Consider the following 27,487-nt stretch of genomic DNA (forward strand, 5'->3'; position numbering starts at 1 on the left):
AGCAAGATGGCCGTAATGTAGCAGTTTGCAGAGCCTGCTCCTCAAAGTGCTCCATGAAGAAATTTGCGACTGCTGGAGACAGAGGTGATCAAATGGCTGTGCCGTCCGTCATCTCATAATATTCATCGCAGTACAAAAAGTACTTTGTCGTTAGGGCGTGACGGAACAACGTAATGACTCCAGATGGAAAATGTTGGGCCAAAAGAACCAACGTATCTTGTAATGGCACCCTCGTAAAAAGTGATTCAACGTCCAGGCTAACCATTAGGTCGTTTGGGCCTGCCTTCATTGTCTTCAGTGCCTTAAATTTCTGCGAGTTGAGAACACGATGTTCACAACGTCCCAATTTTAGTGCTAATAATCCTGCCATATATTTAGCAAGTCTGTAGGTGGGAGAACTGATTGCACTAACAGTGGGCCTCAGATTAACACTTTCCTTGTGTATCTTTGATAATCCATGGAGCCTGGGAGGTCTGGAGTCTCGAGGTGTTAATTTCTTCACCACTTCATCTGGTAAATTAGAATCATTTAATAACTTCCCTGTCTTTCTGACAATGGCCTGTGGGGGATGACAACTAAGCTTGCAGTACGTGGCGTCTTCTAATAAATGTAGAATCTTCAGGTGGTAGCCTGCCGAGATCAGAAGCATGGTGGCATTCCCTTTGTAGGCTTGCAAGACCATCTTACCGTAAGCAACGTCGTTCCCCTGGCTAATATTAGATTTTGGTGGCTTACCTTTCTCCAAGATATGGCTGGTAGTTAGCCTGACGTCCTCAGCTGTATCGTGCGAAAGATTCCTAATGCAGTACTCTATTCCACTAATTATATCCAATATTGGCAGACGTCGTGGAGCTGGAGGAAAGTTGAGGGCTTTACTCAGCGCTGATATAGAGCCGTCGTCAAGTTCTGGGATGGAAAGATTGACAACCGTTCTCTGATCATTATCGGATTTCACAAAAGTTCTTCCGTCATTCAGTCGATCGAGTTTGGCAAATTGCTTCGAAGCTGTCTTGCATAAATTTGCATGTTGTTGCGCTGCCGTGGCTGCATGCACCAACTCCCAGTCGAATGGTGACAGTGTTGATGACAAACACAGGTGACACTCAAGTAGATTTCTGGTAATTTGATGAAGCTCGTACCCTGTCTGTTGTATCCGCTGTCTCTCTATGGCGAGAATGGTCCTCTTCAAAATTCTGTTCACTGTAGCAGTTAGAATATGGTGCTTGACTACTGCAAAGCGAGGAAGAACCTCCTTGTCCTTTAATTCATGTTTGCCATCTTGAAAAACTCAGTGGGCCCATAATGATGTGTAAACATACTGTATGAGGACAATGTTTCTTATTACAACGAGTGCATATTCCTCTCGATAAAAGGTCTACCAACAGCTAGAAAAGTAGGTTCAATAATTCTCTCTAATCACGGAAAACTATTCCAGTATCATATCTGGGGAATCAATCAATTTTACATGATTTCTAAAGCCTAGAGTTTGATCTCCACCAATATTACCACGAACTATCATCATCTGTGGCAGTGGCACAGTTATTATCAAAGCTGTATCAACAGAATAGCTTTACAATACGTACGGCCCATATGCCCTATATCTGCAGTGTTGCTGGGGACAACCCTGGACATTTTATAAAACTACAGATGCAGTTCAGAAGAATCAGTATGAGTGTTGCTGCTACATCAGCTTCTACAATGAAAGCGTTACAGTTCGTCGCCGTGCGCGTGTCCTCTCAGCTCTTCTAGATAGTCCGTCAAATAGACTGATGGTTTTCGTACTTACTACAGCGCAGCCTTAGCTGATATAGCTATTGTGGCAGTTAAGAAGTAATGAACTGTAGACGACATGGAGAACACCTGTCCTTATTCAGTGATTAATCAACACCACTACTGACAATCACCTACAGAGTGGGTAAATATTACCAGTATTGCGCAGTGGGATATGATATTACAAAAAATAGAGTTTCGCCTTCTTTAGATTCTTTGCAACAACATTCCAAAATGTTTTATTGAATTCTAACTTAAGTTTTACTTGTAGGTAATATAAATGGCAGCTTCACATTCATGTCAATTTTCTATTGTGTATTTTCAGTTTTTAAATCCTTCAGTTTACGTTATATCTAAAGAGATGATAGACCACTTCACGACTGTACAGTGTATTTGTTTCCAACAGACAGAGGAGTAATGAAAGAAGTTCGCCACTGAAGTTCACGGCTCTTTTTGGTAAATATAAATTCTACGGCTCCTATTTATGCTGTTACCTGTAAATTTTTTATTGAAATTAGTCAAGTTACTGTTTTTATGACTTCTACTCGAGTTTGAAAATGTATGTACGAAGATAAGAAGTAAATGGAAGATACATCTACATCTGCATCTACATGGATACTCTGCAAATCACATTTGAGTGCCTGGCAGATGGTTCATCGAACCACCTTCACAATTCTCAATTATTCCAATCTCGAATAGCGCGCGGAAAGAATGAACGTCTCTATCTTTCCGTACGAGCACTGATTTCCCTTATTTTATCTTGGTGATCGTTCCTCCCTATGTAGGTCGGCGTCAACAGAATATTTTCGCATTCGGAGGAGAAACTTGGTGAATGGAATTTCGTGAGGAAGTTCCGTCGCAACGAAACACGCCTTTTTTTATGATGTCCAGCCCAAATCCTGTTACATTTCTGTGACACTCTCTCCCATATTTCGCGATATTACAAAACGTGCTGCCTTTCTCTGAACTTTTTCGATGTACTCCGTCAGTCCTATCAGGTAAGGGTCCCACACCGGGCAGCAGTATTCTAAAAGAGGACGGACAAGCGTAGTGTAGGTCTGTTACGTTTTCTAAGTGTCCTCCCAATAAAACACATTCTTTGTTTAGCCTTCCCCACAACATTTTCTATGTGTTCCTTCCAATTTATGTTGATCGTTATTGTAATACCTTGGTATTTAGTTTAATTTACGGCCGTTAGATTACACTGATTTATCGTGTAACCGAAGTTTAACGGGTTCCTTTTAGCACTCATGTGGATGACCTCACACTTTTCGTTATTTAGTACCAAATGCCACTTTTCACACCATTCTGTTATCTTTTTAATTTGTTTTGATCTTTTGATGACTTTTTAGTCGATAAACGACAGCGTCATCTGCAAACAACCTGCTCGGATTGTCTCCAAAGTTGTTTTATAGATAAGGATCAGCAAAGGGCCTATACCACTACCTTGTGGAACGCCAGTAATCACGTTTTACTCAATGACTTTCCGTCAATTACTCAGAAGTGTGACCTCTCATAGAGGAAATCACAAATCCACTCACATAATTTAGACGATATTCCATAAGCATGCAATTTCACTACTAGCCGCTTGTGTGGTAGAGAGTCAGAAGCCTTCCGGAAATCCAAAATACGGAATCGATCTGAAATCCCTTGTCACTAGAACTCAACACTTCATGTGAATAAAGAGCTAGTTGTGTTTCACAGGAACGATGTCTTCTAAACCCATGTTGACTGTGTGTCAATAGACCGTTTTCTCCGAGGTAATTCATACTGTTCGAACACAATATATGTTCCAAAATCCTGCTGCATATCAACGTTAACGATATGGTCCTGTAATTTAGTGGATTACTCCTACTACCTTTCTTGAATATTGGTGTGACCTGTGCAACTTTCCAGTCTTTGGGTACGGATCTTTCGTCGAGCGAACGGTGTATATGATTGTTAAGTATGGAGCTAATGCATCAGCATACTTCGAAAGGAATCTAATTGGTATGCATCCTGGACCAGAAGACTTGCTTTTATTAAGTGATTTAAGTTGCTTCACTACTCCGAGAATATTTGCTTCTATGTTACTCATGTTGGTAGCTGTTCTCGATACCAATTCTGGAACATTTACTTCGTCTCCTTTTGTGAAGGCATTCCGGAAGGCTGTGTTTAGTAACTCTGCTTTGGCAGCACTGCCTTCGATAGTATCTCCATTGCTATTGCGCAGAGAAGGAATTGATTGTTTCTTGCAATTCGGGAGGACGACGGTTCAATCCCGTCTCCGGCCATCCTCATTTAGGTTTTCCGTGATTTCCCTAAATCGTTTCAGGCAAATGCCGGGATGGTTCCTTTGAAAGGGCACGGCCGATTTCCTTCTCAATCCTTCCCTAACCCGAGCTTGCGCTCCGTCTCTAATGACCTCGTTGTCGACGGGACGTTAAACACTATCCACCACTACCACCTGTTCTTGCGCTAACATACTTCACATCCGACCAGAATCTCCTTGGATTTTCTGCCAGGTTTCGAGACAAAGTTTCGTTGTGGAAACTGTTATATGCATCTCGCATTGAAGTCCGCGCTAAATTTCGAGCATCTGTACAATATTGGCAATCTTGGGGATTTTGTGTCTGTTTAAATTTGGCATGTTTGTTTCGTTGTTTCTGCAACAGTGTTCTAACCCGTTTTGTGTACCAAGGAGGATCAGCTCCGTCGTTTGTTAATTTATTTGGTATAAATCTCTCAATTGCTGCAGACACTATTTCTTTGAATGTAAGCAACATCTGGTCTACACTTATATTATTAATTCGGAATTAGTGCAGATTGTCTCTCAGGAAGGCGCCAAGTGAATTTTTATCGGCTATTTTGAATAGGTATACTTTTCGCTTATTTTTCAAGGATTTGGGGATTATAGTATTCATTCTCGCTACGACAACCCTGTGTTCACTAATCCCTGAATCAGTTTTGATGCTCGTTATTAACTCAGGATTATTTGTTGCTAAGAGGTCCAGTGTGTTTTCACAACTGTTTACTACTCGCGTGGGCTCATGAACTAACTGCTGTAAATAATTTTCGGAGAATGGGTTTAGCACAATTTCGGATGATATTTTATGCGTAGATCCGGAATTAAACATGTTTTTTCGCCAACATATCGAGGGTAAATTAAAATCGCCACCAACTATTATCGTATGAGTCGGGTACGTGTTTGAAATCAGACTCAACTTTTCTTTGAACCTTTCAGCAACTGTATCCTCTGAATTGCGAGGTCGGTAAAAGGATTCAACTATTATTTTACTCCTGTTGCCAACAATGTCCTCTGCCCATACTAACTCACAGGAAGTATCTACTTCAATTTCGCGGCAGCAACAAACACGCCACCGCCAACCGTGTTTAGCCTATCCTTTCGGAACACCGTTAGATCCTTCGCAAAAGTTTCAGCTAAGCTTATATCCGGCTTTAGCCAGCTTTTAGTGCCTATAACGATTTGAGCATCAGTGCTTTCTATTAGCACTTGGAGCTCTGGTAGTTTCCCAACACAGCTACGACAATTTACAACTGTTATACCAATGGTTCCTGTATCTACGTTTTTCCTGTGTTCAGCCTGCACCCGTTGTGATTGAAGCCCTTCTTCTGTTTTCCCAAGACCCTCTAACCCCAAAAAACCGCCCAGTCCACGCCACACAGCCCCGCTACCCATGTAGCCACCTCCTGCGTATAGTGGACACATGACCTATTCAGCGGAACCGAAACCCAACCACCATTTGGCGCAAGTCGAGGAAACTGCAGCATTTACAGTCGGAGAACCGTCTGAGCCTCTGATTCAGACCCTCCACTCGGTTCTGTACCAGAGGTCCGCAATCAGTCCTCTCGACTATGCTGTAAGTGTTCATCTCTGCTTTCATCTTGCAAGCAAGACTGGCAGCCTTTACCCCTTCTGTTAGCCGTTCGAAAGCCGAGAGAATCTCTTCTGATCCAAAGTGACACACATTATTGGCACCGACGTGAGCCACCTGCAGCTGGCTGCATCCTGTGCTCTTTATGGCATCCAGGAGGACCCTTTCCACATCTGGAATGACTCCACCCAGTATGCACACGGAGTGCACATTGGATTACCTACCCTCCTTGTCAGCCAAGTCCCTAAAGGGCCCCATAACGAGTCTAAAGTTGGAGATCTCAACTACCAGTAATCCCACCCTCTGTGATTGCAGACTGAGAGGTTTCCTCTGAAGCAGGACAGGCGACAACATCTGGCTCAGCGACAGTGTCAGCCACAAGCAGCAGCTGGAACTTGTTTGTCAGACAAACTGCGGAGGCCTTATGTGCAGCCGCCTGGGAAGTCTTTTGCCGCCTGCTTCGCCCCGGGGCGATCTCCCACTCGACCGCAGTGGTCAGCCTCATTGTCGACCACAGGGGTCAGCCTCATTGTAGCTTTTATGCCAGAACAGGCGGTCACATGTATATGCCGCAACAAGTAACAGTATGCTCAATTTCCTGCTACATCATGACAATACTTGGTGCGTACAAGTAAGGGTCAGCATAGCATATACGCTCGACGATAATCACCTGCAGCTCTGTGGGTGACATGGTTCCAGATGGCAAGTTGAGATATTCCTGTCTTAATAGTCTCTTTCTGCTGTCTTCCGTGTTGACCCCAACTGTCCTATGATCTAGTATGTCACATTATGTTGTGTTGGTCATCTTGTACTCTTATGTTTCCAACGTATTAGCAGAGAAGAGATTTATGTCTGTTGACGAGCACGCAAGTCATATTATCTGTTAACAGAATGAAACATTACGATGTATTGAATTTGATGACACGTTGTTGTATATTCCTGAATATGTCACTGTAAAAGTATTGCTCTAATGGTCCACACTTGACAACAACTGCTCAGAAATTGCAAAACACGTTGTTTGTAGCATCTATGAGAGACTGTGACAACTGACAAGTCTGAGAATTTCTTTCAACCACTTGATAATCACTCTGTGAATGAAACATAGTACTGTATAGTCACCATTCCCATCACACAGACTGCGCATGCTAGCCTGATATCATCCGTCATGATCAATGGTCTGTCACTGCTATCGTCCCTCCTAATAATTTCGTACCAGTATTGGGTGACGTCGATCGCTGCTTTGTTCATGCACCCACTGACCTTCGAGTCTGCAGCTAGTACTGCTGGCTAGACTATATAGTGTGTCGGTGACATGCCGCACCTCACCACAATTCGGGAGGACGACGGTTCAATCCCGCGTCCGGCCATCCTGATTTAGGTTTTCCATGATTTCCCTAAACCACTCCAGGCAAATGCCGGGATGGATACTTTGAAAGGGCACGGCCGACTTCCTTCCCCTTCTTTGCCTAATCAAATGAGACCGATGACCTCGCTGTCTGGTCTCCTTCCCAAAGCAACCCAACCCCCCAACCTCACCACAAACACAGAAAATATTTCTTTCATCTTGTTATCTAGAAGTTCATACGTTTGTTTTTACTGGTGCAAGACCCGATCCTGGTCTCCTGAGCCTCAACCGAGATCCACCACTGCAGTTTGGTACTTATTGACTCAGTTCCCTTTGATGTGTAAATTCTGGAGGTTCGATGCCCATACTGTACTGCAAGGTACATTACATGATTTTCATCTAAGACCTCTCCTTTGTATTCTGTTGTTGATCGTTGAATACAAGAAGCAGAGAAACCGTCTACGCTATAGATTTTATCGTAGGGTGTAGGCGGCCGTGAGAAGGGACGTTTGTTTTCCTATGACACCCAATATAGCCCTGTGGGCAGATCTAGTCCAAACAGCAGCTGCACTCTGAAGTGGGAAGCACAGACATTTATCGATTATTTGGTGGACAGTAGGACTTTCTCCCTGTTATTTGAGGTTCATTTCTTTGTAACTTTCGTCCCCTCAGCAACTTTATAAGCAGTTTGGATGCAATGACCTTTACAGGTCAAAGACTTGTCAAGGAATACTCGTAGATATTTAGGTGTTTCTTTGTATTCTATCTACTATTCCTCCAAATATGTTTACAATTTCTGCCTGGATCTTAAAGTAAATGCGCTTACTTCTGTTGTTAAAAGATCTAGTCTCAGCTCTTTTTGATTGTTAGACAGGATCACTTTTAGTTGGTGTTAACTGAGTTAAATATTTGTATCCTGTGCTGTGAGGTTAAGATCGTTTGCATAGAGGAAATGCTTCATGTTTATGAGAATGTATGATAATGCTTCAAGCTGAAGAAATGAATCAGAATTCATACTGTGGTCAGGACGTGAACCCAGGTCCTCTTGCTTACTAGGCATAAAAGCTCACCATTGCACCACCGCGACATCCCTGCACGAACTACTGACGTCGAAATCCGTCCCTCACACAAACGTCTCCAGCTTATTTTACCGTTGCATTGTTACTATTACCATGGCTCTCCACCATTGGACTAGCACCCCAGCGTTGAACGTAATGGGGAAGCCCTGTTAGATTATATTAGAATAGATTTACATTCATTCCAATTGATCTGTAGTGAGGATGTCCTCCAGGATGTAGAACACGTTGGAAAAACAACAATAAAAGACAAATATTTACAACTAAAGCAAATAAGCTAATTTACTATTCCAAGGGTCCAAGTGGAATGATCATTTTTAATGAACACTATATGAAGGAGTCGTTTTACAAATACTAATGCACTGAATTTAAAACCAAAAAGTTTTTTATTTATTTGTAAGGTAATGAACATGAAATACAACTACTATAATAGTTATTTACAATGAACAAATTACTGCACTGTAATGGAGCAGCAGTTAGATTGTACTTACACACAAACACACACACACACACACACACACACACATATTTACAATGAACACATTACTGCACAGAAACTGTGCAGAAGTTATAATGTAGTTATATATATATATATATATATATATATATATATATATATATATATATATATATATATATATATATATATATATATAAGTTGGTTTTACTAAGAAAAGTTGGACTAAGTGACTGTAAATCTGTGTGAAGATTATTCTTATTTCTAGTATTGATTCCATGAATTGGGCCATTGGTTTGAAAAAGCGATATATTTTTAATGACAAATTTCAGTAAAGAATGCATATATTGGGAAGCAGTAGTTAGTATCACTAGTTCCCTAAAAAGGCTCCTGTAGGATGTTATTAAGTTCACACCACATATAACTCTTACTGCACGATTTTGTGCCCAGAAAACTTTAGTTTGGCTTGATGAATTACCCCAAAAAATTATCCGATATGCCATTACGGAATGGAAGTAAGCATAGTATGCCAGCTTTTTCATTTTAATATCCCCTATGTCTGACACAACTCGCATTGCAAATAGAGATTTGCTAAGACGCTTCAGCAGTTCTGTGGTGTGCATCTCCCACTTGAATTTATTATCAAGCTGTAATCCCAAACATTTAACACTGTCCACTTTTTCTATCTGCTTGTCATAATATGTTAGGCATATACTTGTTGGACACCACTTACCAGTTCTGAACTGCATGTAGTGTGTTTTTTCAAAGTTTAGTGACAAAGAATTGGCGAGGGAATAGTGATTAATGTATACAAACATTTTATTAGCTGATCTTTCTAAGACTAGACTTGATTTGCTATTTATTGCAATGTTTGTATCATCAGCAAACTTAAACAAACTTGGCAACTGCGTAATGTTATTGACGAAAGGTCATTGATTAACACAAGAAAAAGCAATGGCCCCAAAATGGAACCTAGTGGGACCCCACATGTAATTAGTTCCCAGTTGGATGATGCCTGATAGCTTGATACATGCCTCTTTCCTAATAACACCCTTTGTTTCGTGCCAGGGTTATAAGATTTGAACCTTTTTGCAGCATTTCCTATTACACTATAATATTCTAATTTATTTAAAAGGATATTGTGAGTTACACAATGAAATGCCTTTGACACATTACAAAATATACCAGTTGCCTGCAATTTTTTGTCTAATGAATTAAGCACACTTTCCCTGTAAGTGTAGATTTCTCAATATCAGAACCCTTTATAAATCCAAACTGTGACTTTGACAGTATGTTATTTGAGATGAAATGGTTATAAAGCTGATTGTACATTACGTTCTCTAAAATTTTAGAGAATGCTGGCAACAGTGAAACTGGATGGTAATTTTATGTTAATGCTTTCTCTCCCTTCTTAAAAAGCGGCTTAACTTCAGCATATTTCAACCACTCAGGAAACATTCCACTGATAAACGACTGGTTAAAGAGATAGATTAATATGTTACTTAGCTCAGAATCACATTCTTTAATTAACTTTGTTGATATTTCATCATCCCATTAGATGTTTTTGATTTTAAAGATTTCATGATGGAAATTGTTTCTGCAGGGGTAGTGAGGGTCAAATTCATATTATGGAAGTTACTAGAAATGTCTGGTCCAAGGTATTCCATAGCAACATCTACCGAACCCGACAACCCCATCTTTTCCGTAACAGGTATAAAATATTTGTTAAAAAGTTCTGCAAAACTTAACAGATCTGTCACCAATGCATCACTTACTCTTAATGCTATTTGTTCCTCTTCATGTCTGGTTCTACCAATCTCCTCCTTCAGTATATTCCATATTCTCTTTATTTTGTTATCTGATATGACTGTCTTGTCCTTACACTATACATTCTTTGATGTCCATATTACAGTCTTTAATATTTTGCGGTATTTCTTGTAACATGCTATAGCGTCAACACCAGAACTGTTTTGGATTGAGAGATATAGTTTTCTTTTTGTTTTACAAGATACCCCTATTCCTTGAGTAATACATGGCTTCTTTGTAGACTTTGCTCTAACCTTGGTAAGTTTTGGGAAAAACAGTGGTCAAATAAGGTAAGCACTTTATTAGTGAATGTGTTATATTTTTCATCATGCCATGAGGAGTGTAAACATCAGTCCAGTGAATGTCTCTGAGGAGTGTCCCAAAATAATCAATTTTTGGTTTATTGATTACCCTCTTGAACTCACATTTAATAGATTTTATATCCTGTTCAGTATTAACATTTAACAGAAGGAACTGTATGTTATGGTCTAAGAGGCCACACCTATTGGTTTTGTAATATAATTTTGTCCATTGGAGTTTTCTATAAAGATATTATCAATGACTGTTTCTGAGCAATTGACTACCCAAGTGGGGAAATCTACAGTGGGAATTAAGTTGAATGATAGTGTTACTAACTCAAATAAGTTCTTATTGGGAGAGTCTTTAAGGAAATCCAAATTGAAATCACCAGCAACCACTGTTTCCTTGTTTTTGGTTGTTAAATGGGCTAGTACAGCTTGAAGGTGGTTTATGAACAGATTGAAGTTACCTGCAGGTGTTTGATGTGCACTTAATATTAAGAAGGATTTTTTGTGAAATTCTGCGTCTGTTGCCCATGTTGCAAAATTTATGAATGTTTATGTTCTTAAATTTATGACAGTTCCTGATGATTGTGGCAACTCCTCTCTCCATTTCTGATCTACAAAAGTGAGATGCTAACCTAAACCTTGTAACACTTAAAAGTTCTGTACCAGTGTTCACATGATGTTCAGAGAGGCAGATTATGTAATCTGGGTTTGAAGACTCTAATTCATCTATGCAGACACTTAGTTCATTAATTTTATTTTTCAGTCTTCGAATATTTTGATGCAACAAAGATAGCTGACATTTCACATTGACTGAGTTAAAATTGGGTAGACTTAAAATATCTGCTGAATGTTGAAAATTCTTAACCAATAGCTTTTTATGCTGAAGTAATAAGCTAGAATTAGTTTTCCGGTTTCTTTCTCAAACTGAAGGTTTGTCTCAGTTCTAACCCCTCTTAACATTTGGTTTCCTTCTGTCCCCCCTACCCTAAAAAAGGGTCTAGTCTGAACTCTATAACCACTGGTATTTTCCCACTCATGACAGTGCCTCCCCCTTTAACTTTCCTTCTATTTTCCCAGCCAATTTACCCTTCCCTTTCCTGTTGAGGTGAAGGCCATGCCTAGTATAATCCCACCTATTGAGAGAATCAACAGGAACCACACCGATGTGTGACCCTTCACACAACATAAGCAGCTGTTCCAGCTCTAAATTAACTCTCTCGATAGAAGAGTTCAAATGAGGTCGGTCATGGCGCCCAAGAACAGTTACAAACTCAACACTAGTATGCTTCAGTGTTGATGCAAGCTTTGCCAGGTCACAATCTTTACTGTACCAAGGACCTCTGTCAATACTGTTATCTTTCCCACCCACTGTAACCATGGTGTCTTCCTTAGTGAAATCTTTGCAAAGTGATCCTAAATCCTCTGTCACTTGCTCCAGACCAATACTAGTTTTAAAAAAATTGTGACCTGCTATTCTGATCCTATTTCATCCCGCAAAAGTGGGCCAACACCTCTCCCATGGGAACTACCAAACAACAACACTTTCTTTCTCTTTACTGATTTCCCTACATTCTTACTTTTCAATTTGCTGCTGAAAGTTTGTTGTGGCCTGTCTACACCTGCAACTGCTTGAGGCTCACCATCTTCTAACTGAAGCAACAGGTCAAATCTATTTTCCAAATTCACTGTGAAGCTGTCAGACAATGTTCTAGGCCTGTTCCTCCTGTTGCCACCTCCCATCTCTCTTTACCCTTCTCCCTTCTTAATCTGTCAAGATCTCCCCTGGCCTTGTCTAACTCAGCCCAAAAGGTGGCAATTTTCCCCTCCTGTTCTAGTATCTTCCTATCTCTACTACAAATCCTACATACCCACTGCTGAGTCTCATTTACTTCCCCTATTCCTGCGACACTACAGTCACCCTCATGGAAAAAACTGCAGCATTCATCACACAAAAGCCCCGACCTAACAATCCTATGGCAAGTCAAGCAGTTTTCACTCATGTACTACGTGTACTACATGTGAACATGTAGATCTGTATAATTAAATTAGCCCTGAGACATTTAAGTCTCATCCTTATCTACGATAACGTTGGAAGCTGAAGAAATGAATTAAAATGATGGCGAGCCCTGGTAATAGTAACTTTGTAAAGGGAAAATAAGCTGGAGATACGAATTTAAGTTTGTGTTGGGGGTGGAGGGAGCATACAACTTTGTTAGTTCATGCAGCAATGTTTACCATAGAGCTGCGGTGGTATAACGGTCAGCATTTCAGCGAAATAAGCAAGAAAATATGGATTCAGGCCCTGGTACCCATACATATTTTAATTCATTTCTTCATCTTCCAACATTCTCGTAGATAAAGTGAAACCTCCCCACCGAATAAATAAAAGATATAGTGATTGAACTTAATATGTTTAGATGATAACCCTCCCACTACAATAAAAAAATTTTACTTACTTTCTGTCTAATGAGAGAAAGAAAGAGATTTGAACTTTTTCTGCCTTGCAACTTCCATGTATGGACTTGCTTTTGACAGCATGTCTGATCTGTTAGTCTTCAGAGCACACAATGTCATACACCTTGTGCCTTTATTGGTAACAATATTAATGTGACTGCTCAAAGGAAGATTATTTAGACATGAACACATAAGCTTACGCTGTGGCCATTAATACTGGTTCTCTAGGCAGTAAACCTAAAGACATACATATATATATTTTCCATACCATTTAATTTACTTGGTCGCCTGTTGATAACATCATCTGACTGCATGTCTGAATATACTCACTCTGGTCTATTCTTGATGATTATTTGGGTTGGCATTCATTTATTAGGATTGCAAATATGTGAACTAAAACTGTACTTATTATTCATTTGCTTCTTTGATTGCAGTTACTGGCGCCAACTTCAATGTCATTATTAAATTTAAAAAATTGAGAAAACTCAATAAAAGGTAAATCCTTTGGTTACTGGATTCAATGAAAAATAATAGTACATTGACTGAGATAAACTGATCCATTCTGAAAATGACTGAATATAAGTTTTTAACTCTTTATAATGATTCAATTTATAAACCATTAGTTGGGGTATAGTTTATATGAAACAGATTAAAAATGTAGCAACGAACTTACAATATGGAGTTAGCACTTAAATACCCTTGATGTCTTCCTGACAGCGATTTTTAATAATGCATAAATAAATACCAATTATATGAATATAGTATTCTTCAAGTAATATGTAGCTGGTGGCGAGAAGGCACACTGCTCTGTCACTACTAACAACTTCACTGCACAACGGTTAACTCAAGAGTGTTCTATCGACAGTGCTGTACACTCTCACTGCATTCCCTATGTATCAATGAACGGGCTCTCCTGCCAACAAAGAGCTTGGTGCAGATACTTCACTGTCACCACTGATAAGCAATGAACTTAAAAATATTAACATTTTTCTTGACGTTTTCCTGACACACTATAATTGTTATTTACATTTTTATTAACTTATAAATATTTTTCATCAGTTTATTACTTTGGTTTATTTTTGTTTTGGCTTGGTTGATTTTCTGTTGACATATTTCATAATCCACCTCTGGGTTCTTTAATTTTGATTTGTTGTTAAGTCAGTTGGATCTGATATGAGAAGAAAATTTTAACATTTGAAATTATATTGGAAAAGAGTATCAAGTGAACTAGTAATAAGAAAATTATAAGAATTTTATGTTCAGTAACATTTGAAATTATCTCTTATATCTGCACAAAAATAAGTTGCTTTGAAAAGGAGTAATCAATTTCAAAGTATCTCCTATGCCCAAGCAAAGACGATAATTTATGAAAAGTAGTCATCAATAAAACAAACTTGAGGGTAAATGTGTAATAACATGTGAAAGTAAAATTTGAGTATTAATAATATAGTGAAAAAAATTTACAAATTAGCTAGTAATAATATCAGAATTTGAGATTCATTATGCAAAAATGCAAAATGGCTTTGACTTATTCAAAATTTGTGTTTTTAAATTGACAATTGCAAAAATTATTCCTTACATATACATAACTTATTAATGAGAATACTTTTAATGTCCCAATTCATGTCAGTTAGTACCATCATAAAGGAGGGTAGTAAAAAGATTGGATAACATGGTCATAGCACTGGCGATTGTCTGTGACTGCACTCAAAAGTCCATCTCTTTCACTCACATAGCACAACACCTGGTATGGCCATATAGTCCAGTCACCTCATTACAAAAATTTTACTGTACACAGGAACTAAGTATAATGTCAAATAACGTGAGTTGCTGTCGCTGCACCAGATATTGGTGCTATATTGATAGGTCCATTAATAGTTCTGTTGTGCATCCTGGTATGCATATACCCACTGTAGTAAAACAATAATTGTGGTGTGCACCTTGGTATGCATGTACCCATTGTAGTAAAACAGTAATTATGGTGTGCATCTTGGTATGCACACACAACCATTGTAGAAAAATATTGTAGGTAGAAGTAGCCTGGTCCATAACTGAATTTGTTGCAATTTGGTTGTGCTCCATAACCATGGAAATGCTCGGGATTCAAGGTATTGGTAAAATTATTTTGGCAAAGGATACATAGACATGGTTGGTATCGTAATTTGACTACCAAAAAAATTTTGAATTATCTTCACTCTTTGTTTACGAAACAAATTCTGAATTATCTTTACATTTACAAAAAATATCATGTTGTGTGAAATTGACATAAAATTCGAAGTCATAATATTGTCATTATATGGATACAAATTACATGTTTCATCATAATAAAATTATGGGCTTTCCATTTCAGATTTCTTAACCCAAAATGTTTCTAACATATTACATATTTTATATATAAGACTCAAAAGTCCCTACTCATTACATTATTACTTAGTCATAATCGTTGTTTGATATATAAGACTCAATATAAGAATAAAATTGATTCTCATTACAAAAAAATTGTTACTGTAATACTGTTTATCAGTATGCGGTTGTCTTATACAGGTAGACTGCTACATGTTTTCATTGAAGATTAGTGAATACATAAATTTCTTTTCAGCAAAAAATGTTCTACAAGTTAACATATTTGTATCCATGTTCACATATATATACAAAAAATTATCTGTAGTTTACATCCCTTTTTTATTCCTTTGCAATGCCTTTCTTTTCTTACTTTCATAAAGTTTCCCATTTTCCTTCATTTTCCTTTCAGTGACGTAGTCGTCGGTTGCAAGTCGTCTATTGTCAGTCATAATATAAATTTTGTTTGTAACTGTGTATCAAAAATCGTCATGTAGATAGTAAAAAAAAATGTATATTGCACAGAGTGGGAATCGTTGTAATGGTATATGCTTTTAAGTTGCTTATGTTTATGTATGTCTCGTGAAAGATGCCATGTTCATGTAAAAAAAATTATGTAGCCGAAAAGCAAGGCGGCAAGGTCAGGGATTTTCTCTGCCTCGTGATGACTGGGTGTTGTGTGATATCCTTACATTAGTTAGGTTTAGGTAGTTCTAAGTTGTACGAGACTGATGATCTTAGATGTTAAGTCCCATAGTGCTCAGGGCGATTTGAACCATTTTGAAAAGCAAGGTAAACATTGACTAAGGTAAACATTTTAACATTTTAATGTGTGTTCTTCATTCCATAGTTCAGCGATGTGTCACATGCTAGCAAAATTATTCATTAACATTATATATTCTATTATTTCTTGGTGACGAAATCTGCGCTTCTTCAGAAAAGTAATCATCTCACTGATTTTATTCAGTTGTTCTTTGTTTTTCAGGAATACTGTTACTATAAGCACTGTTGTTTCAGTTGGGATTGCGTTTATTACCTCTTTAAACTGTGGACTGTATTTGTTCCAGGTGGTATGATTCCTGTGGCAATAGATTCTGCATAGTTTCCCTATTTCTCACATTATTCTTTCGGAAGGACTGGATGAACTGTGGTATGTAGATATATATATTGGTGATATGTTTTTACTTTCTAACATTCGTGTCCATGTTTCTGCTCTGACTTGCAGTCCATTATCTGAAATAACCTTTTGTACATAGCCTACTGCTGACAAAAAAAATACCTTTTCGAATGCTTTTGCTACTGTTTTGTCAGTTGCTTTACGTAATGAAGAAATTGCACCACATTTTGATGTTAATTCTACGGCTACAAAAATGTAACTGAACCCTTTTTTTGTCTTGGGGATTTGACCAAAAACATCCACTGCTGCCATATGGCTTAGCCTAGCACGTATTATGGTATACAGTGGTGGAATGTGAGATACTGTCGAGGATTTGGCTTTTTGGCATATCTTACAGGATGCTATAACCCTGCGAAAGCGTTTGTTCATGTTGTTAAAGTGACTATTTTGTCTAAGTATTAAAAAAACATTTCCTGGCTCCGTAGTGGGCATAACTTAAGTGGGTATACCATATCAATTTACTTATTAGTTCTTCCAGAATGCACAGCAGCCAATTGTTGCTGTTTGGGTATGGGTGGCAAAATAGAATATTGTTATGTATGGTGTAGTTGTTTCTAATTTTTGTGTTACCATTGTCCTGCCAAAGCGTTATGATTTCTTTCAGAGTTTCGTCTTTCTTCTGCAGTATCGCTATTTCCTGCAATGATGAAGAAATAAAATTTTCAAAGGCGACTTGCTGTATATACATTAACCTGTGGTTTGTTTGCTGTTTAGGGATCTTGACAGTGCATCGGCAGCAATCTTCTGTGTACCGGGAATGTGGATTATTGTAAAGTCTAATTCCTGTAAATACAGTTTCCAACGGCTCACTCTGTCATGGGTGAATTTGGCTGACACTAAAAATAGTATCACTTTGTGGTCAGTATAGACTGTTGTGTGCCTTCCGTACAGATAACTGCGGAACCTTTTGAATCCCCAAACTACACAGTGTCTCTAATTCTGTTAAGGAATAATTATGTTCAGCTGATGAAAGTATTCTACTTGCAAACGCAATGTGTTTAATGATTCTTTTACCGTCTTCCTCTGGTAAAGATGGACTCCTAATGGGGTTCTGGAGCTGTCAGTTGTAATTGAAAAGATTTTTTTCTGGTCTGGATGTGATAATAAAGATGTGATAGATGTGATTAGTAATGCGTTTTTCAAATTTTCGAATTCAGGTTTGACTGGTTCATCCCAGGACCAAATTGTATTTTTGCTTGTTAATTGGTATAACAAGGGAGTGTCTAGAGCTTTGTAATGTATGAACTTATGAAAACAGTTAATTAGGCCTAGAAAGCTCAAAAGTTCCTTTTTGTTTGTTGGGACAGTGATGTCATGTAACGCTTGCAATTTATTGGGATCTGTTTCAATGCCTTTTTCTGAAATTATGTGACCTAGAAATTGTATTGCGACTTTTCCAAACTCTGATTTACTGAGGTCTACTGTTACACCTTCTTGCTGGAATATTCTCAGAACTGTTCAAGAGTATGGTTATGGTGCACCCAATTCGCTTCTGCAATGAAAATATCATCTATGTATGTTGTGATTTTGTTTTTGATTTCTTGTGGGGGATTGTGTTCATGCCTCTTATAAATGCAGCTGAAGAAATCGTTAATTCAAATGGAAGTTTACAGAACTGATAACATTCCCCAAAGCAAAGGAATGCCATGTATTTTCTGTAGTTTAGGTGTAGCTGGATTTGCCAAAATCCGGATTTTAAGTCTAGGATCGTGTAAATGGATGTACCATGGAGTTTCTCTAATAACACCTCAAGTGTCTGTCGGCGGTCAGTTCTGGAATTATTATGTTGTTCACTTGATGGGAATCAAGAACTAAAAGAAGTAACTCATCCCTCTTTTTTTTAATATGCAAAGGATTTATATACTGGCTGGTTGCTGGTTCAATCGATATGTATGTGTGGAATTGGATAATGTTTGACTTTAAAAGTTTCATGTAGTTTTACCTGGTATTCATACATGAATCCTGTCATAGTTCCTGGAATGTTGTTGAAGACTGTTTTATGCTGCACAAGAATAAGCCCTAATTCTGTATGCTCTCTTTTGGTATTAGCCATACTTTCCCCTAATTTGCTTGTAGTTGTTTCCATTATATTATATTCATAATCCTTTGGGATATCGCTATTATTTACAACTGTATATAATGTTAAATAACAAACATTGTGCGAAGAATCTTGAATAATTTCAATCTTACTAATGCTTTGCTCTTCTGTTGATATTGTATTTTGGATAACAGTATAATTTCTTCGTCTCCATTATGCAGTGTTTGATATGACAGTTTAAAATTGACATTTGCATCGTGCTGTCAGAGGAAATTTACTCCTAATATGACGTCTGTTGTCAATAGTGAAACTATCCAACAATTAGTGCGAAATATTCTACCTGCAAGAATAAATAATAATTGTGCCTGTCTTTTTACACCTATTCTTTTCCCTGGAAATGCACCTTTGACCTTGGTTTTACTTGATGGGAATACGGGATAGTTATTCTTAATATTGCATCTGTTAAATGTTTCTTCTTTAACTACTGATGCTGGTGATACTGAATCAATTATTGCTGGGATAACCAGTCATTGTATTTTTATGTGGACTATAGAGTGCCATATGGGTTTCTGTACTACTGGCTTCTCATGTAGTAGTGTATCACTTACACCATCGAATGTAATGGCATGTTCAATCATGATACATTCTGTTTCCCTGTTATTTGCAGCGTTGTTGAGAAACGCATAAGGGACTGTTTCTAGTCATATGTGTTCTTGTGTGTCATTTCCTGCCGCGGAATGTTGTGAGTTTTCTATTATCCATACAGTTCTAACACTGACTGGTGTCGTTTTGTGACGTTCATACGATAATGATTCTGTTGTGAATTGTTGTGATACTGATTAAAATTACTGTTGTGAAATATGCGTTGTGATTCCTGTTCGTTTTCTCTACACCTGTCATTATAACTCCTGTTATATGGCGTGTGAGACGCATTGTTCTGGAACTGCGGTTTTTGTATATATTGGTTTCTTTGGTGTGGCGCTGTAGAATGAGTCATAGCTGGCGTGTTTGTTGGAGGCTGAGTCATGTGAAAATTAGCCCTATTTGGACGTTGTGCTGTATCTCTGCCATGCTACGCGGCTGGCTTCGTTGCTGCTGTGTATTCAAACTCGCATTGTTGCTGTACTGAGTTTAATTATAGCGCTGTGTGCATTCTGTAACCAAGGTCTCCCCTTCTCTGCGGCAAAGTTTCTTACGATTGTTATCCACAAACTGTGACAGTTCAAAATTACCTTTGTTTGGCTGGTTTGCTTTTCGTCTCGAAAAATTTTTGACGAACGCATAATCAAACTGATGTATTTCTAATAGTTGTAATAGTTCTCTAAATGCGGAAATGTCTTTCTGTTGGCCTGTTAGTAATGAAACCTTCAATGATTTTGGAAGTTTTGAAATGCGCAATTGTATTAGTGCGGATTGGCTGGATCGTTCATTTAAATACTGGTTTTGCTCTACCATGATTGTGTTATGGCGTGAAAGTTGGAAATCTCAAAGTTTGGCGGACTAATTAACTGATCTTTAATACTGCTTTGGGTTGTGTTTGACCAATATGCTGACAAAAATTCTTCTTGAAATGCTTCTAGTGAATGAAATTGTCTTGCAATTGGTCTCATTCTCCTTGCAGGTTCACCTTCAAGGACACTACAAATGAATTCCAGTTTGTGTTGTACTGCTCATGGCTGTGGGAATGCAACGTTAAATTGTTGTATGCATGTAAGGGTTGTATTTGTGTTCTGTCATTCTTGAACGTTTTGAATTTCCTGGCTGACTGAAAACGTTTGTGGTCAAAACCATCCTTTCTGTGTGTGTAACTGTTATCACAATGTTGTGAGCATGGGTTTGTGCATCTTTGTTCGTGATCAAGATCCCTTACTCTCTCTACTCTACCTACGTTGTTTGGATTGCGCACCTGTGAAATATCATGACTATGTGTGTTTTGTTGGTATGAATTGTTTGAAACCCTTTCAAGTGTTTCAGCTATTACTTGCTGTAATGAATCAATATTTTGGTGTAACAAAAAATCTGAAATTGTCTGTTGCACATTCTGACTTTGCATACGCTAACTTTCAGAAATCTGTTGAAGTGGGACTGGTGGAGCATCATTTAGTGTAGTGTTATCTGATGTGATATGGTTGTTAGTGTCCAACATATCCATTCTCGTAGTAAGCTCATCGACTTTCTCTGTGAGTTCTTTTTGTAACTTACGATTTCGTTTAGTCCCTTTCTTATAGTCTGCTGTAATATCTTCTGGATCTTGTACAATATCTATTTGCTCTATTCTGTCAGTAAGTGTTTGAATGCCATTTGAAAGTTTCTCCTTGACATTCTGTATCTTAATGAGGGTTTCTTGTATTTTTGTGCTCTCTTTGACAGCTGCGATTTCTTCCGAAATTGATTCAGTATTGTCATCTACATACGTTTTTCCTTGGGGAAAAGTTTTCTTTTGTCTTCCTGTCAATGTTTACTGTTTGTGTATAATAATTCTTTCCTTTCTTTGTCTTGTGATCGCACCAATTTGCGGTACCGTATGCAGCAATTTTCTATGTGATTATTAAAACGTTCGTCAATCTGAGCGTTATGTTTGGCATAATTTTGTACCATTGCCTCACATAGACTACGTACAAGTTTTTGTGCCTTACAGCTTTCCGGTCTGAACTTGGTTTTGACAGTGTGTCTCATCTGATAGTCTTTAGCGTTCACAATGTTGTACCATTGTGCCTTCATTGGTAACAATATTAATGTGACTGATGAAAAGAACATTATTTCGACGTGAACACACAAGCTTACACTGTGGCCCTTAGTGCTGGTTGTCTATGCAGTGAACCTGTAAACATACATATATATTTTCCTTGCCTCTTATTTTTCTGGGTCGCCTGTCGATAACGTCGTCTGACTGCATGTCTGAATATACTCACACTGATCTATTGTTGATAATTATTTAGGTTGGTTTTCATTTAATAGGATTGACAATATGTGAGCTAAAACTGTACTTATTATTCATTTTCTTTTTTGATTAAAGTTACTGGTGCAAAATTCAATGTCATTATTAAATTTAAAAAAATTGATAAAACTCAATGAAAGTTAAATCTTGTGGTTACTTGTTTCGATGAAAAATAATACAATATTGACTGAGATAAACTGATCTATTCTGAAAATGATGGAATATAAATTTTTAAAATATTAGTTTTGGGATCGTTTACATAAAACAGATTAAAAATGTAACAACTAACTTACAATATGCAGTTAGCGCTTAAATACCTTTGATGTCTTCATGGCGTTGATTTTTAATAATTTATAAATAATTACCAATTATATAATAATAGTATTCTTCAAGTGATATACAGCTGGTGGCGGACAGACACAGCACTCTGTCTCTACACACAACTTTACTGCACAAAGTTTGATTCAAGAGTCAACAACGCTTTGCAATTCTCGCCACACTCCCTATGTATCAATGCACGGGCTCTCCTGACAACAAAGAGCTTGGTGCGGATACTTCACTGTCTACATCAGTAAGCAAAGAACTTAAATACATTTTACTAAACATTTTTCTTAACATTTTTTTACACTCTATATTTTTTATTTACATATTTCTTAACTTATAAATATTTTTCATCAGTTTATAACTTTGATTTATTTATGTTTCGACCTGGTTGATTTTCTGTTGACATTTTTCAGAAGATGGGACTTAAGTATCTCAGGGAAAATTTAATTATAAAGGTATTTTTGAGAATCGGTTTGTCATTTGTGAACAAATTAAATAAAATTGCTTGCCAGCACATTTCTCTTAGGCAGACCACTACATTTACTTCATCCCTTACTTTACTCTTTATTGAAACATACACACAATCTTCTGTTATCAAGACCTAATGGAGTAATTTGAACCAAATCGTAAACTTTGATATTTGTGTACATCCTACTTGTGAGTAATTTATTTCAGTATATCTCCTTACACGGTTCTACAGGGCCTCGATCTTGGGCTGTTGCACACACAACAAGTATTAAATATGCTTGAGGAGAGATAAGTTTTGGTTGGCTGAGTAGCTGCAGTCCTTCTAGCATTCGTCTGTAATATAATATAAATAGATGCCATAGCAGAGATATTCCCCTGTAGCTTTTCACAGAGTCAAAATATTCTGTGAGTTTCGAAAGTGCAGTGAGTTAAGATTCCTTCAACATGTTTGGGATAATACGTTCCCAAAGGCATTTCTTAGATACATATAATCCCCAAGTGCTTCATCTCTGCAGTACATATGTCATCTGTCCCTCCATATTTTCCGTTTTTTGTGTACTTTAGGACGACTTCAATCAATTTCAGAGATAATAAGACACAAAATGCACGTGTTACCATTTTGAGGTCTCCTTATTAGAATAGGCAGTGCCAATTTTTCTTTCGTCTTTCCATCAAGATGAAGTGGAAGAGCTATTTTACCTCCTATTACTTCACTTTCAGTTATTGCAGCTTCCCTTCGTCCGCTTAAATGCTTAATAACGGTCAATGGAAGTTGGCTACTGTCATGTCTGTTCTGTCAAGTATCGTAACCCATTTCTTCTGCCTCACGTCTTCCATGGCTTGTATTAGGTTTGCTCCACACTCTACGGTATCACAGATGAAAGGGTTGTCTACTTACACCTCACAGCACTTTTCTTTTACTCCCTCTATATCATGTGCTATTCCGGATAAGTATGTATGTCCACATCGTCTAGGTATGTGTTTGTAAGATAGAGTTCTCAGTATGTCCACAAAGGCAGCATACCCTATTGGTGTGGGTATATGGTACTTTAGCCTCACAAATCAGGGTTAAGTTATTCCCTTCAATCACATATTCAAAAGGCTCCACTGGTGATACACGTTTCGTAGCCCTTGCCTATGCTATGAGTATTAAAATCCGTTATTACAAATTTAATTTTGTTGAAGTTTAGGTTTGGAGGCATGAATTCAAAAAGCTATCTGTTTATTGATACGCAGATGTAATAAAACAGTTATCAAGTTGTACTGTTTCGCCACATTAGTATCGTTTGCTGAGGTAAAATTAATGCCATATCTCACAGGAACTACCTTTCCATACTTTGTTGGCCTAAGTGAGCCCCCTATCGTTACTATGTGTTGCTGTCTAAATCGGGTTCTCATTTTAGTGGTTTTTCTGGAAACGTAGCACATCACAACATTTCTTTTGCATACATCTGACAAATCGTTCGCTTAGTACTCGCAATATGCTGTGTAGTTATAACGTGAGTAGACAACTCTGGTACTGATAAACATTTATATTTATGTCCTTTCACGTTCTTTAACTAACCTGAGTGGTGGAAGTGTGTGACAAACTTCAGCGTTGCCTAAGGTGTACACGATTCCTCATGCCATGTTGTTAGAGCTATGTCTCATTACATGATAAATAGGTGTTAGATAACGGATAGCTTTTAGCTGGAGAGAGCGTTACACCTTCAATGTAGTTTACGATGTATTTTTGTCAGCGTTTCAATATAGAGACCTATTTTGGAACCATATGATGCAATGCACCCTGAGACCGTCACAAGTAGTTTCCAATATTTCTTTCTGTTTCTGTTAAAGAAAGAAATGTGGTTGTGTTCTGTGGCCCACTAGCAAAAATTCTACACATTTGAATACTGTACGACAAATGAAAGCTACTTGTCAAACACTGTAAATTCTTCAGATACAGATTTTTATGGCGAACAGATCTACAAATTTTCGAAACTAGTTATACAACTTGTGAATGGTTGAGCTGAACATCCACTATCATCCATCATCTTGAATATTTACACTGACTAAAATGTTCTACAATGGAACATGTAATATTTGCATATGAACTAATTTATTACTATGTGTTAACCATTTTAACTGTCTTAAACATGGAAATTGGTCTCAGTTTCCACGAACTTCAGTTTTCAAATGTATTTAACTTGTAAGTCGTTTTCGATAACACTTCCACTTCATTTAATTTCCGTTACTGATTATTGATGTGTAGCTGACTAACTGAGTTACATTTAGACTGTGAAACACATATCGACAAATTTTTCCCTGTTGCAACACATTTAAATTTCAACACAATATTTCTAACTAGACGCATGATCCTGTTCTACCTTGCAATCCTTTTTCTCATTTCGAAAAACCCTACTTTTCCAGAGTAATGCCACTCCATGTCTTGGTTGTTATGGACAACGATCTTACCAATTCTTCGGCCTACAAGACCACCTCAACAAAGAATTTCAATTCATGATGATCCGATTTCTGCCTCCCAGCACCACTCCATTACTCCAACCTGTGGACCGGCAGATTATATATAGCTTTATGAAGCTCTACACTTAAGCACTCTTAGAGCATTGTTTTGAGTTAACTGAAGCTACCAATCTCACATTCTCGGAGAGTTTTGCAAATATCTCTTCAACATCGTTGCCTGCATCAAGATGATCGAAAAAGCGTGGTAAGAAGTTGCGAAGAGAACTCTCACTTGTGCTGAGAAGACGTTTTGACCGGAATGCTTTGTCGAATGTCATTCTGAGGCATTCGAGTCAGTATTTGTGGAGCCTGTAATCAACGAGATTGGGTATTCGGCCAAGAGCAAGGAACTAGAAGTGGATAACAATAGTATGGTTGGGATGGTGGAAGATCACAGCCAACAATTTATCACCGAAGAACTTATGGAGTTGCAGTGTGTTTCACAGGAGGAAATCGTGTGGAGGAGCTGGCGGTAAGCGGAAAGCAGCAATCTTCTGATGCAATAAGAGAAATACTAAAAATATGGGAATCGGTTGCATCATACAGTGAAAGTCATAACCCCTATAAAGCAGTGGCTATGCGCACTTCAAATTTATTTGATGACTATAGATAGCTTCCCAGTAAAAAGAATTAGTTATGTATCGTGAATAATAGAGTACATAGTACTGTACGATAGTTTCCTTTGAATAAATAGCATGAATGAGATAAAACTTTTAGTACTTTTTTGCGTGGAAAGCATTATCGTATTTTACATACATTTATATGTTTAGTTTAACCAGTGTTTCGCACTACGGGTAAGATTCCGAAACGAATTATACTTGCTATGCTAGGCTCCACTGTAGCGGTATTGAGTACCCTCCACCAGGCGCAGTAAGGTAGATTGCAGCGTATTGATGTAGATGTAGATTCACTCGTAGTCCTCCATTCTGTGGGTTGTTATCCATTATAGGGTATATTTCATTCAATTTACAGTTTGGTTCGCTTAGCAGTACTATACGATCTGCACACGCGAGACAACTGAAATTACCATCCATCTGTAGTCCACTCCGTTTCTGCTACCCATATTCCCTTACTAGTATAAAAACTTCCTACAGTAAAGTATAGTAAACTTCTGTTACACGTCTGGCAGGAGACGAAAGTCCGAAAAGTATTCCATGCTCCATTGCTACAATTCCTTGACAAATGGTTCAGGTGTGGAGGCTGATACGATTGTAAGATTGAATGAATTTAAACGCAACTTGTCCGTTTTCTTGGCTGTAGTTGCAAATTTATTCAAACTCAGTTTCAGTTTTCATAAACTCTGAAACACTGACATTAAGAGGGTGGCGCTAATCTAAAGTCATTTCTGTGAGATATTTCGCAGAGTAAGTATAGAGGAAAACTGTACCCATACCAACAGCCTAGTTTGTTTGCGTCCTGTCTAATTAATAAGTTAATCAGCACCTTTCCCTGCCTATTAACACTGAAAAAAAGGTTTGGAAAGTAAATCCATTATGGGGACCAATGCAAAAACTTAACATAAATCAAGATGAAATCGACAAATACTGAATAATATTAGTTGTTCAATGAAACTTGATAGGAAATAGCAGAACACCCACAAAAGTGTCAACTAAGCACAGTCCGTGATAAAAAAATAATACTATGGATCAAGTCTTAAAACTGAAAATCTGCACATGTATGTTTAGGTAACTGATTTCTTTTTTATTTGCTTACATTCGTACTAGGTCAGTTTCGATTCTACTTGTAGTATTCTGGTCAACTTGGGAGGAGGTGTTTAGCACCTCAAGTAAAATTAAATTGAATTTTTTCATGGACTTCTCTTACACTTACCTAGGTGAAATAAAAATATTTGCACCGTATGTTGCTTGAGAATCATACAGATTGTAATATTATAAACATTCATTAAACGGTAAGACCTTTTTTTACATGCATGTAACCGATTTGTGGTAGTAGTACTGATTTACTATAATAATACAGTTACTACTGTTGCTTCTAATACTTCTAATAATTATTATCACAGTAATATCAGTTCCACCAAGGCTGATATACATTGTACTCAGAGAAACCTTCACCTGAAGAGAGGTGACTAAATGATCGATGTGCACTTTTCTTCCCATTTCTTTACTGCCATCTGCTGCAAAAAATGGTGAGTTACATTGCTATGGGTATGTGCACTGTGGGCTATTACGTCACTTTTATGTTATGTTATTAAAAACGTCAAGTTTACATCGGTGATAGTTTTTGATATGTTTCTGAAAAGTGAAGAATGAAGGTTACTGAATAAAAAAATGCAGGGTCCTCCTAAAAAATAAAGATTTATTACTGCTCGTATCATTGTAATGAGCAAATTTACCAAAATGTAAGCTGTGCTGGTTAACTTGCCCCCTAGTAGCTAACCAACATTTGCTTGATATACTTTTTATATGTTACTTCCAGACCAAAATATATAGATAATAAGCCTTACAATCTTATGTGCAACTAATACATTCCATGTCACATAATTTATTGTGAATAATATGTATGTGAGAGACATCAAACCAATTGACTAAGATATTATGATACTGCTTCTTATGGGTTTTATAGAGAAAATCACAGTATCTCATTTCGGT

The sequence above is a fragment of the Schistocerca gregaria genome, chromosome 4, assembly GCF_023897955.1.
Source record: "Schistocerca gregaria isolate iqSchGreg1 chromosome 4, iqSchGreg1.2, whole genome shotgun sequence".
NCBI lineage: Eukaryota > Metazoa > Arthropoda > Insecta > Orthoptera > Acrididae > Schistocerca > Schistocerca gregaria.